Source organism: Oncorhynchus clarkii, chromosome 13, assembly GCF_045791955.1.
Source record: "Oncorhynchus clarkii lewisi isolate Uvic-CL-2024 chromosome 13, UVic_Ocla_1.0, whole genome shotgun sequence".
NCBI lineage: Eukaryota > Metazoa > Chordata > Actinopteri > Salmoniformes > Salmonidae > Oncorhynchus > Oncorhynchus clarkii.
In genome coordinates this window covers 31,886,232-31,895,942 of record NC_092159.1, presented here as the reverse complement: position 1 = coordinate 31,895,942, position 9,711 = coordinate 31,886,232, and the positions used below count along the sequence as shown (strand labels likewise).

Genomic DNA, 9,711 nt, shown 5'->3' with positions numbered 1-9,711 from the left:
CCTTACAATCAAATACCGACTGTACTATCTGCCAAGAGAATTGTCTTTGATTGTAATCACAGTCGTGTACATCCCCCCCAAGCAGACACCTCAACGGCCCTGAAAGAACTTCATATGTAAACTGGAAACCACATATTCTAAGGCTGTATTTATTGTAGCTGGGAATTTTAACAAGGCTAATCTGCTGAAACAAGGCTCCCTAAATTTGATCAGCATATTGAATGCGCGACCCGGGGCTGGCAAAATACTGGATCATTGTTACTCTAACTTCCGCCTACGCATACAAAGCCCTCCCTCGCCTTCCTTTTGGCAAATCTGACCATGACTCCATTTAGTTGCTCCCAGCCTATAGACAGAAACTAAAACAGGAAACGCCCGTGCTCAGGTCTGTTCAACGTTGGTCCGATCAATCTATTTCCACGCTTCAAGATTGCTTCGATCACGTGGACTGGGATATGTTCCGGATAGCGTCGAACAACAACATTGATGTATACGCGCAAGTTTATTAGCAAGTGCATCGGTGATGTTGTACCCACGGCAACAATTAAAACCTTCCCCAACCAGAAACTGTGGATTGATTGCAGCATTCGCGCAAAACTGAAAGCTCGAACCACTGCTTTTAATCAGGTCAAGGCGACCGGAAACATGACCAAATACAAACAGTGTAGCTATTCCCTCCACAAGGCAATCAAACAAGCTAAGCGTCAGCATAGAGACAAAGTAGAGTCGCAATTTAACGGCTCTGAAACGAGAGGTATGTGGCAGGGTCTACAGTCTATCACGGACTACAAAAAGAAAACCAGCCCCATTGCGGACACCGATGTCTTGCTCCCAGACAAACTAAACCGCAACTGTCTTTTTCATTCGGAAAGGGAAAGGCAATGGCTGCACAAACTCTGTTACGCATACAAAACGCTGCTGGTACCTGGCCATACAATGACGCGATGTTATCCTTCTCACTCATTTTTCAAAATAAAAGCCTGAAACTATGTCTAACGACTGTTGACACCTTGAGGAAGCAATAGGAACAGGAAACTGGTTGATATCGCTTTAAATGGAGCAAAGGCAGGCTATGGAACATGGAGTTTTCAAAATATAAGCCTTCCTGGTTTTCTCCCAGACAAACTAAACAACTTTTTCGCTACCAAAACCTGAAGTCTCTTCTTCACCGCAGCCATCGTGACTAAAACATTTAAACGTGTTAACCCTCGCAAGGCTGCCAGTCCAGACGGCATCCCTAGCCGAGTCCTCAGAGAATGCTCAGACCAGCTGGCTGGTGTTTTTACGGACCTATTCAATCAATCCCTATCCCAGTCTGCTATTCCCACATGCTTCAAGCGGGCCACCATTGTTCCTGTTCCCAAGAAAGCTAAGGTAACTGAGCACTTACTTCCTTCATCATGAAGTGCTTTGAGAGACTAGTCAAGGACCATATAACCTCCACCCTACCTGACATCCTAGACCCACTCCAATTTGCTTACCGCCCCAATAGGTCTACAGACGACGCAAATGCAATCACACTGCACACTGCCCTAACCCATCTGGACAAGAGGAATACCTATGTGAGAATGCTGTTCATTGACTACGGCTCAGCATTTAACACCATAGCACCCTCCAAACTCATCATGAAGCTCTAGACCCTGGGTCTCGACCCCAACCTGTGCAACTGGGTCCTGGACTTTCTGACGGGCCGCCCCAAGGTGGTGAGGGTAGGGAACAACATCTCCAACCCTCTGATCCTCAACACTGGGGCCCCACAAGGGTGTGTTCTCAGCCCTCTCCTGTACTCCCTGTTCACCCATGACTGCGTGGCCATGCACGCCTCCAACTCATTCATCAAGTTTGCAGACGACACTAATGTGGTAGGCTTGATTACCAACAACGAGGAGGTGAGGGCCCTCGTAGTGTCAGGAAAATAACCTCACACTCAACGTCAACAAAACAAATGAGATGATCGTGGACTTCAGTAAACAGCAGAGGGAGCACCCCCCTATCAACATCGACGGGACAGTAGAAGAGAAGGTGGAAAGTTTTAAGTTCCTCGGCGTACACATCACGGACAAACTGAAATGGTCCACCCACACAGACAGGGTGGTGAAGAAGGCACAACAGCGACTCTTCAACCTCAGGAGACTGAAGAAATTTGGCTTGTCACCAAAAACACTCAAACTTTTACAGGTGCAAATTCAAGAGCATCCTGTCGGGCTGTATCACCGCCTGGTATGGCAACTGCTCTGCCCACAACCGCAAGGCTCTCCAGAGGGTAGTGAGGTCTGCACAACGCATCACCGGGGGCAAACTACCTGCCCTCCAGGACACCTCCACCACCCGATGTCACAGGAAGGCCAAAAAGATCATCAAGGACAACAACCACCCGAGCCACTGCCTGTTCACTCCGCTATCTTCCAGAAGGCGAGGTCAGTACAGGTGCATCAAAGCTGGGACCAAGAGACTGAAAAACAGCTTCTATCTCAAGGCCATCTGTCTGTTAAACAGCTATCACTAACATTGACTGGCTGGTGTCAACATACTGACTCAAATCTCTAGCCACTTTAATAATAAAAAATTGTATGTAATAAATGTATCACTAGTCACTTTAAACAATGCCACTTTATATAATGTTTACATACCCTACATTACTCATCTCATATGTATATACTGTACTCTACACCATCTACTGTATCTTGCCTATGCCGTTCGGCCATCGCTCATCCATATATTTATATGTACATATTCTTATTCATTCCTTTACACTTGTGTGTATAAGTTAGTTGTTGTGAAATTGTTAGATTACTAGTTAGATATTACTGCATGGTCGGAACTAGAGGCACAAGCATTTCGCTACACTCACATTAACATCTGCTAACCATGCGTATGTGACCAATAACATTTTATTTTATTTGAATACATCAGTTGTAGACCTTACTGTGAAATGCTTACTTACGAGCCCCTAACCAACAATGCCGTTTAAAATAAAAAAAAATACACATAAGAATAAAAAATAAAAGTAACAAGTAATTAAAGAGCAGCAGTAAAATAACAATAGCGAGACTATATACATTAGGGTTACTGGTGCAAAGTCAATGTGCGGGGGCACAGTTTAGTAGAGGTAATTGAGGTAATTTGTACATGTAGGTAGAGTTATTAAAATTACTATATATAGACGATAACATCAGAGAGTAGCAGCAGTGTAAAAGGGGGGAGGGGAATGCAAATAGTCTGGGTAGCCCTTTGATTAGATGTTCAGGAGTCTTATGGCTTGGGGGTAGAAGCTGTTTAGAAGCTTGGACCTAGACTTGGCGCTCCGGTACCGCTTGCTGTGCGGTAGCAGAGAGAACAGTCTATGACTAGGGTGGCTGGAGTCTTTGACAATTTTTAGGGCCTTCCTCTGACACCGCCTGGTATAAAGGTCCTGGATGGCAGGAAGCTTGGCCCCAGTGATGTACTGGGCTTTTCGCACTACCCACTGTAGTGCCTTGCGGTCGGAGGCCAAGCAGTTGCCATACCAGGCAGTGATGCAACCACTCAGAATGCTCTCGATGGTGTAACTGTAGAACCTTTTGAGGATCTGAGGACCCATGCCGACACCTGAGGGGGAATAGGTTTTGCCGTGCCCTCTTCACGACTGTCTTGGTGTGATTGGACCATGTTAGTTTGTTGGTGATGTGGACACCAAGGAACTTGAAGCTCTCAACCTGCTCCACTGCAGCCCCGTCGATGAGAATGGGGGCGTGCTCAGTCCTCCTTTTCCTGTAGTCCACAATCATCTCCTTTGTCTTGATCACGTTGTGGGAGAGGTTGTAGTCCTGGCACCACACAGCTTGGTCTCTGACCTCCTCCCTGTAGGCTGTCTTGTCATTGTCGGTGATCAGGACTACCGCTGTTGTGTCATTGGCAAATTTAATGATGGTGTTGGAGTCGTGCCTGGCCGTGCAGTCATGAGTGAACAGGAGGGGACTGAGCACGCACCCTTGAGGGGCCACTGTGTTGAGAAACAGCGTGGCAGATGTGTTGTTACCTACCCTTACCACCTGGGGGCGGCCCATAAGGAAGTCCAGGATCTAGTTGCAGAAGGAGGTGTTAACTTCTTATGGCTGGGGGGCAGTATTGAGTAGCTTGGATGAATAAGTTGTCCAAACTAAACGGCCTGCTCCTCAGTCTCAGTTGCTAATATGTACATATTATTATTAGTATTGGATAGAAAACACTCTAAAGTTTCCAAAACTGTCAAAATATTGTCTGTGAGTATAACAGAACTGATATTGCAGGCGAAACCAGGAAGGCTTATATTTTGAAAACTCCATGTTCCATAGCCTGCCTTTGCTCCATTTAAAGCGATATCAACCAGGTTTCTGTTCCTATTGCTTCCTCAAGGTGTCAACAGTCGTTAGACATAGTTTCAGGCTTTTATTTTGAAAAATGAGTCAGAAGGATAACATCGCGTCATTGTATGGCCAGGTACCAGCAGCGTTTTGTATGCATAACAGAGTTTGTGCAGCCATTGCCTTTCCCTTTCCGAATGAAAAAGACAGTTGCGGTTGATATATTATCGATTATATATTTTAAAAACAACCTGAGGATTGATTATAAAAAACGTTTGACATGTTTCTGTGGACATTACGGATACTATTTGGAATTTGTCTGCGTTGTTGTTATCGCTCTTTCCTGTGGATTTCTGAACATAACGCGCCAATCAAACAGAGGTATTTTGGATATGAAAATAATCTTTATGAAACAAAAGGAACATTTATTGTGTAACTGGGAGTCTCGTGAGTGAAAACATCCAAAGGTAAACGATTCATTTGATTGCTTTTCTGGTTTTCGTGACCAAGCTACTTGATGCTAGGTGTACATAATGTTTTGTCGAGCGATCGATCAACTTACACAAACGCTTAGATTGCTTTCGCTGTAAAGCATATTTTCAAAATCTGACACGACAGGTGGATTAACACCTGTATTGCAGGTATTGCTATATTGCACTTGTGATTTCATGAATATAAATATTTTTAGTAATATTATTTGAATGTGGCGCTATGTAATTCAGCGGTTGTTGATGACAATTATCCAGTTAACGGGATGGCAGCCATAAGAAGTTAAGTCCCGGGGTCCTTAGCTTATTGATGAGCTTTGGAGGGTGCTATGGTGTTGAACGCTGAGCTGTAGTCAATGAATAGCATTCTCACATACAGTTGAAGTCGGAAGTTTATACATACAACATAGCCAAATACATTTAAACTCAGTTTTCACAATTCCTGATATTTATTCTGAGTAAAAATTCCATGTCTTAGGTCAGTTAGGATCACCACTTTATTTAAAGAATGTGAAATGTCAGTAGAGAGAAGGATTTATTTCAGCTTTAAATTCTTTCATCACATTCCCAGTGGGTCAGAAGTTTACATACACTCAATTAGCATTTGGTAGCATTGCCTTTAAATCGTTTAACTTGGGTCAAACATTTCGGGTAGCCTTCCACAAGCTTCCCACAATAAGTTGGGTGAATTTTGTCCCATTCCTCCTGACAGAGCTGATGTAACTGAGTCAGGTTTTTAGGCCTCCTTGCTCGCACACGCTTTTCCTGTTCTGCCCACAAATTTTCTATAGGCTTGAGGTCAGGGCTTTGTGATGGCCACTCTAATACCTTGACTTTGTTGTCCTTAAGCCATTTTGTCACAACTTTGGAAGTATTCTTGGGGTCATTGTCCATTTGGAAGACCCATTTGCGACCAAGCTTTAACTTCCTGACTGATGTCTTGAGATGTAGCTTCAATATATCCACATAATTTTCCTACCTCATGATGCCATCTATTTTGTGAATTGCACCAGGCCCTCCTGCAGCAAAGCACCCCCACAACATGATGCTGTCAACCCGTGCTTCACAGTTGGGATGGTGTTCTTCGGTTTGCAAGCCTCCCCCTTTTTCCTCCAAACATAATGATGGTCATTATTGTCAAACAGTTCTATTTTTGTTTCATCAGACCAGAGGACATTTCTCCAAAAAGTACTATCTTTGTCCTCATGTGCAGTTGCAAACCGTAGTCTGGCTTTTTTATGGAGGTTTTGGAGCAGTGGCTTCTTCCTTGCTGGGCGGCCTTTCAGGTTATGTCGATATAGGACTCGTTTTACTGTGAATATAGAGACTTTTGTACCTGTTACCTCCAGCATCTTCACAAGGTCCTTTGCTGTTGTTCTGGGATTGATTTGCACCTTTCGCACCAAAGTATGTTCATCTCTAGGAGACAGAATGTGTCTGCTTCCTGAGCGGTATGACGGCTGTGTGGTCCCATGGTGTTTAAATGTGCATACTGTTGTTTGTACAGATGAACGTGGTACCTTCAGGCGTTTGGAAATTGCTCCCAAGGATGAACCAGACTTGTGGAGGTCTACAATTTTTTCTGAGGTTTTGACTGATTTATTTGTATTTTTCCATGATGTCAAGCAAAGAGGCAGTGAGTTTGAAGGTAGGCCTTGAAATACATCCACAGGTACACCTCCAATTGACTCAAATTATGTCAATTAGCATATCAGAAGCTTCTAAAGCCATGACATCATTTTCTGGAATTTTCCATGCTGTTTAAAGGCACAGTCAACTTAGTGTATGTAAACTTCTGGCCCACTGGAATTGTGATACAGTGAAATAATCTGTCTGTAAAAATTACTTGTGTCATGCACAAAGTAGATGTCCTAACCGACTTGTCAAAACTATAGCTTGTTAACTAGAAATTTGTGGAGTGGTTGAAAAACAAGTTTTAATGACTCCAACCCAAGTGTATGTAAACTTCCGACTTCAACTGTACCTTCTGAAAAAGTCAACATTTAGATCTTGGACAAGCCAACCAATGACTGTACTTTGTTGTCCTAAAAGCATTTTTTTTTGTCTTTTCCATAATGTTTGTGACCTTATGGTTTTATCTGCTGCACTTTCAGGTTTGACAAATTGGTGTATGTTGGGATCAATGAAGATGAAGAGTCTCAGCTGCAAGTTCTGAAGGCCATAGTCAGAAAGTACTTGTGTGATGCGTGTCTGTGTATTTCTGTGCTCTCAGGTTCAAGGTGGACCTGAGCGTCAGTCTCCAGGATGTAGTGGAACGCTGCCCTCCTCAGCTCACAGGGGCGGAAATGTATGCTCTCTGCTCCGACGCCATGATTGTCTGCCATTAAGAGGAAGATTGCACGTGTCACTGATGGTACGTTTGGCCCTCATAAATGGACACGTGAGCGTTTTCCTTGTAAATGTCTGTTAAAAATCTTCCTTAAGGTGTAAAAAAAGCATGGAAAACTGTGATTATGATTGCCTTTAAATGACATCCACTGTGCTCTTGATAAGAACTTACATTGTGTGTCTGTTTTTATTGATTTGCCGAAGGCTTTTGACACCGTGGACCATGCTGTGCTAGTGAAAAGGTTCAAATGTTGTGGAATGACTGGTCATGCTCTAGATTGGTTTATAAATTACCTATCAAAACATACACAATGTGTAATGGCAGATGTTTGTAAATCTGAGTCCATAGAGGTGTGCTCAGGAGTTCCGCAAGGTTCTATTTTAGGCCTACTGTTGTTCATTTTGTATATCAACAACATTGGGGATCTTATTGAAACAGCTGATGTAAATTTTTATGCAGATGATACTGTACTTTATTCAAGTGGTAGTAGTTTATCTTTATCTTCTGAAAATGCCCAAAGAGCATTTAACATCATACAACAGAATCTGTATGATTTAAAGCTGCTTCTAAATTCAGGTAAAACAAAATGCATGGTATTTTCAAATGCTAGGCATGTTACAAATCATGTCATTGCTACATTGGCTGGACATACTATAGAGCAAGTTAATGTGTACAAATATTTGTGTGTGTGGGTTGATGATAAGCTGAGCTTCACTGTGCATGTGGAGAACTTGATAAGGAAGCTCAAGCTGAAAATTGAATTTTATTACCGGCATAAGGCTTGTTTTTCTTTTGAGGCCAGGAAGGAGCTGGTACGATGTACATTACTGTCGGTTTTAGATTTTAGTGATGTTATATATATGCAGGCCTCAGCCACTACCCTGAGAGCACTTGATTCAATGTATCATGCAGCCCTCAGGTTCATTACAAATCAGACACGTCTAACACATCATTGTGATCTCTACAGCGCTGTTGGCTGGTCGTCATTGACCTTGCATAGGCTTAAACACTGGTATACACTGATTTATAAGGCCATATTGGGCTAAATGCCATTTGATCTCTGTTCTTTTTTGGTCAGGTCAGTAAATAAATATCAATTATGGTCCCATTCTGATTTGCTTCTAACAGTACCAAAAATTAGAACAGGACATGGTAGAAATAGTTTTAGTTACTTAGCTCCGTGGTCCTGGAATTCTGTCATGAACATTTGAAAATGTGATGATCTAGTTTCGTTGGTGGAGTTTTAAACACTTGATTGATGTATATATCATAGAAGAGTGTAATTGTTTTTAGGCCAGCTGTTTTTAGTCAAGATGTTTGTGTTTTTAATGTACAATGTTTTTGTTGTACTGTATGTGTATTTATAGTTTTGTTTAATGTTGCGTTAGTGTATGTACGTTTTTTAAAATCTGAAACCTTGTTCCCCCTGCTGCTATTGGACCAGGTCTCTCTTGGAAAAGAGAGATTGTCTCAATGAGAAAAATCCTGTATAAATAAAGGTAAAATATATATATCTTTTTTTTTTAAATGAGTGGGCTAAACAAACGGTCAAATCATTTGAAAATACAACAGTTCTTCTTAAGAATGATTTACATTTAAATATTAAAGAACAACTGTTGTATTTTCAAATGATTTGACCGTCAACCGTCATGCTCTTCAATGGTATCTTTATCTTGTCCATTTATTGAAAAACATACTTTTGGAGTTGTAAGATCAATGTGGACAATCTACCCAAATAATGTGCATAAAATCCAGTCTCATTGCTATGAAACCATTTTTTATCTGCTGCGTTCTTGCATTTGTTCTATCCCTACAACCCCCTCATGTAGAAACAAACATGAATGTATTTTATTTTGGCAACACATGGGCACAAATTACAAGATCATTCAGTCATTTTTTTTTTGAAGTTTTTACTACAGTGCAAAATGTTCAGTCCACAAAAAACTTAAACCATTATAATTGATGTACTGGGTAATATATAAAATACCATTCTTTCATACCATCCTTTCTAAATACCAATCATATCTACAGTTAATAGTATTTTAAGAGATGACCGTCTCAGTTCCTAGAGCCCTATGGCAACCTCAAGCGTCAGTAACAAGTGCAATAGGGCAAAGTGCAATTTATCTCTTTCACTCTCCTATATTCTCTCCCCCTTTTTGTTTCCCCTGCCCCTCCATTTCTTTCCCTCCCTCTTTCACTCAGGTCTGGACACAGAGGATACCCCTCTTTTGGTCTCTGCCGACGACTTCAACCAAGCATTGGATTGCCTCAAACCGTCCGTCTCTGAACAAGAGCTTCTCAAATAAACTCATTCAGCAGAAACTCACTGCAAAATAACCAAGCCAAGTGCCATCAAGTATGGGGCTAAGTTATTATCTTCTGCATGCACTACTTTACCACAAGCGTGTATTCCTCAAGAGTTTTGGCTCTGCAAAAAACTGGGGTGTGAAGTTCTTCCTTTTCTCTGTCATTGAGTCCAAGGGACTAAACTTCCTTGTCATTTAGTCCAATGGACCAAACTAGTACACAACCTAATTAATGCACAATA

General features: G+C 42.0%; 1 long non-coding RNA gene across 1 annotated transcript; it reads left to right on the top strand.

The window, feature by feature from the left end:
• Positions 1 to 7,143: 7,143 nt before the first annotated feature.
• Positions 7,144 to 9,440, top strand: LOC139364530 (uncharacterized). Its single transcript, XR_011626477.1, has 3 exons — positions 7,144 to 7,184; positions 8,605 to 8,659; positions 9,366 to 9,440. It is a non-coding gene; the product is annotated as an uncharacterized lncRNA (long non-coding RNA).
• The last annotated feature ends 271 nt before the right edge of the window (positions 9,441 to 9,711 follow it).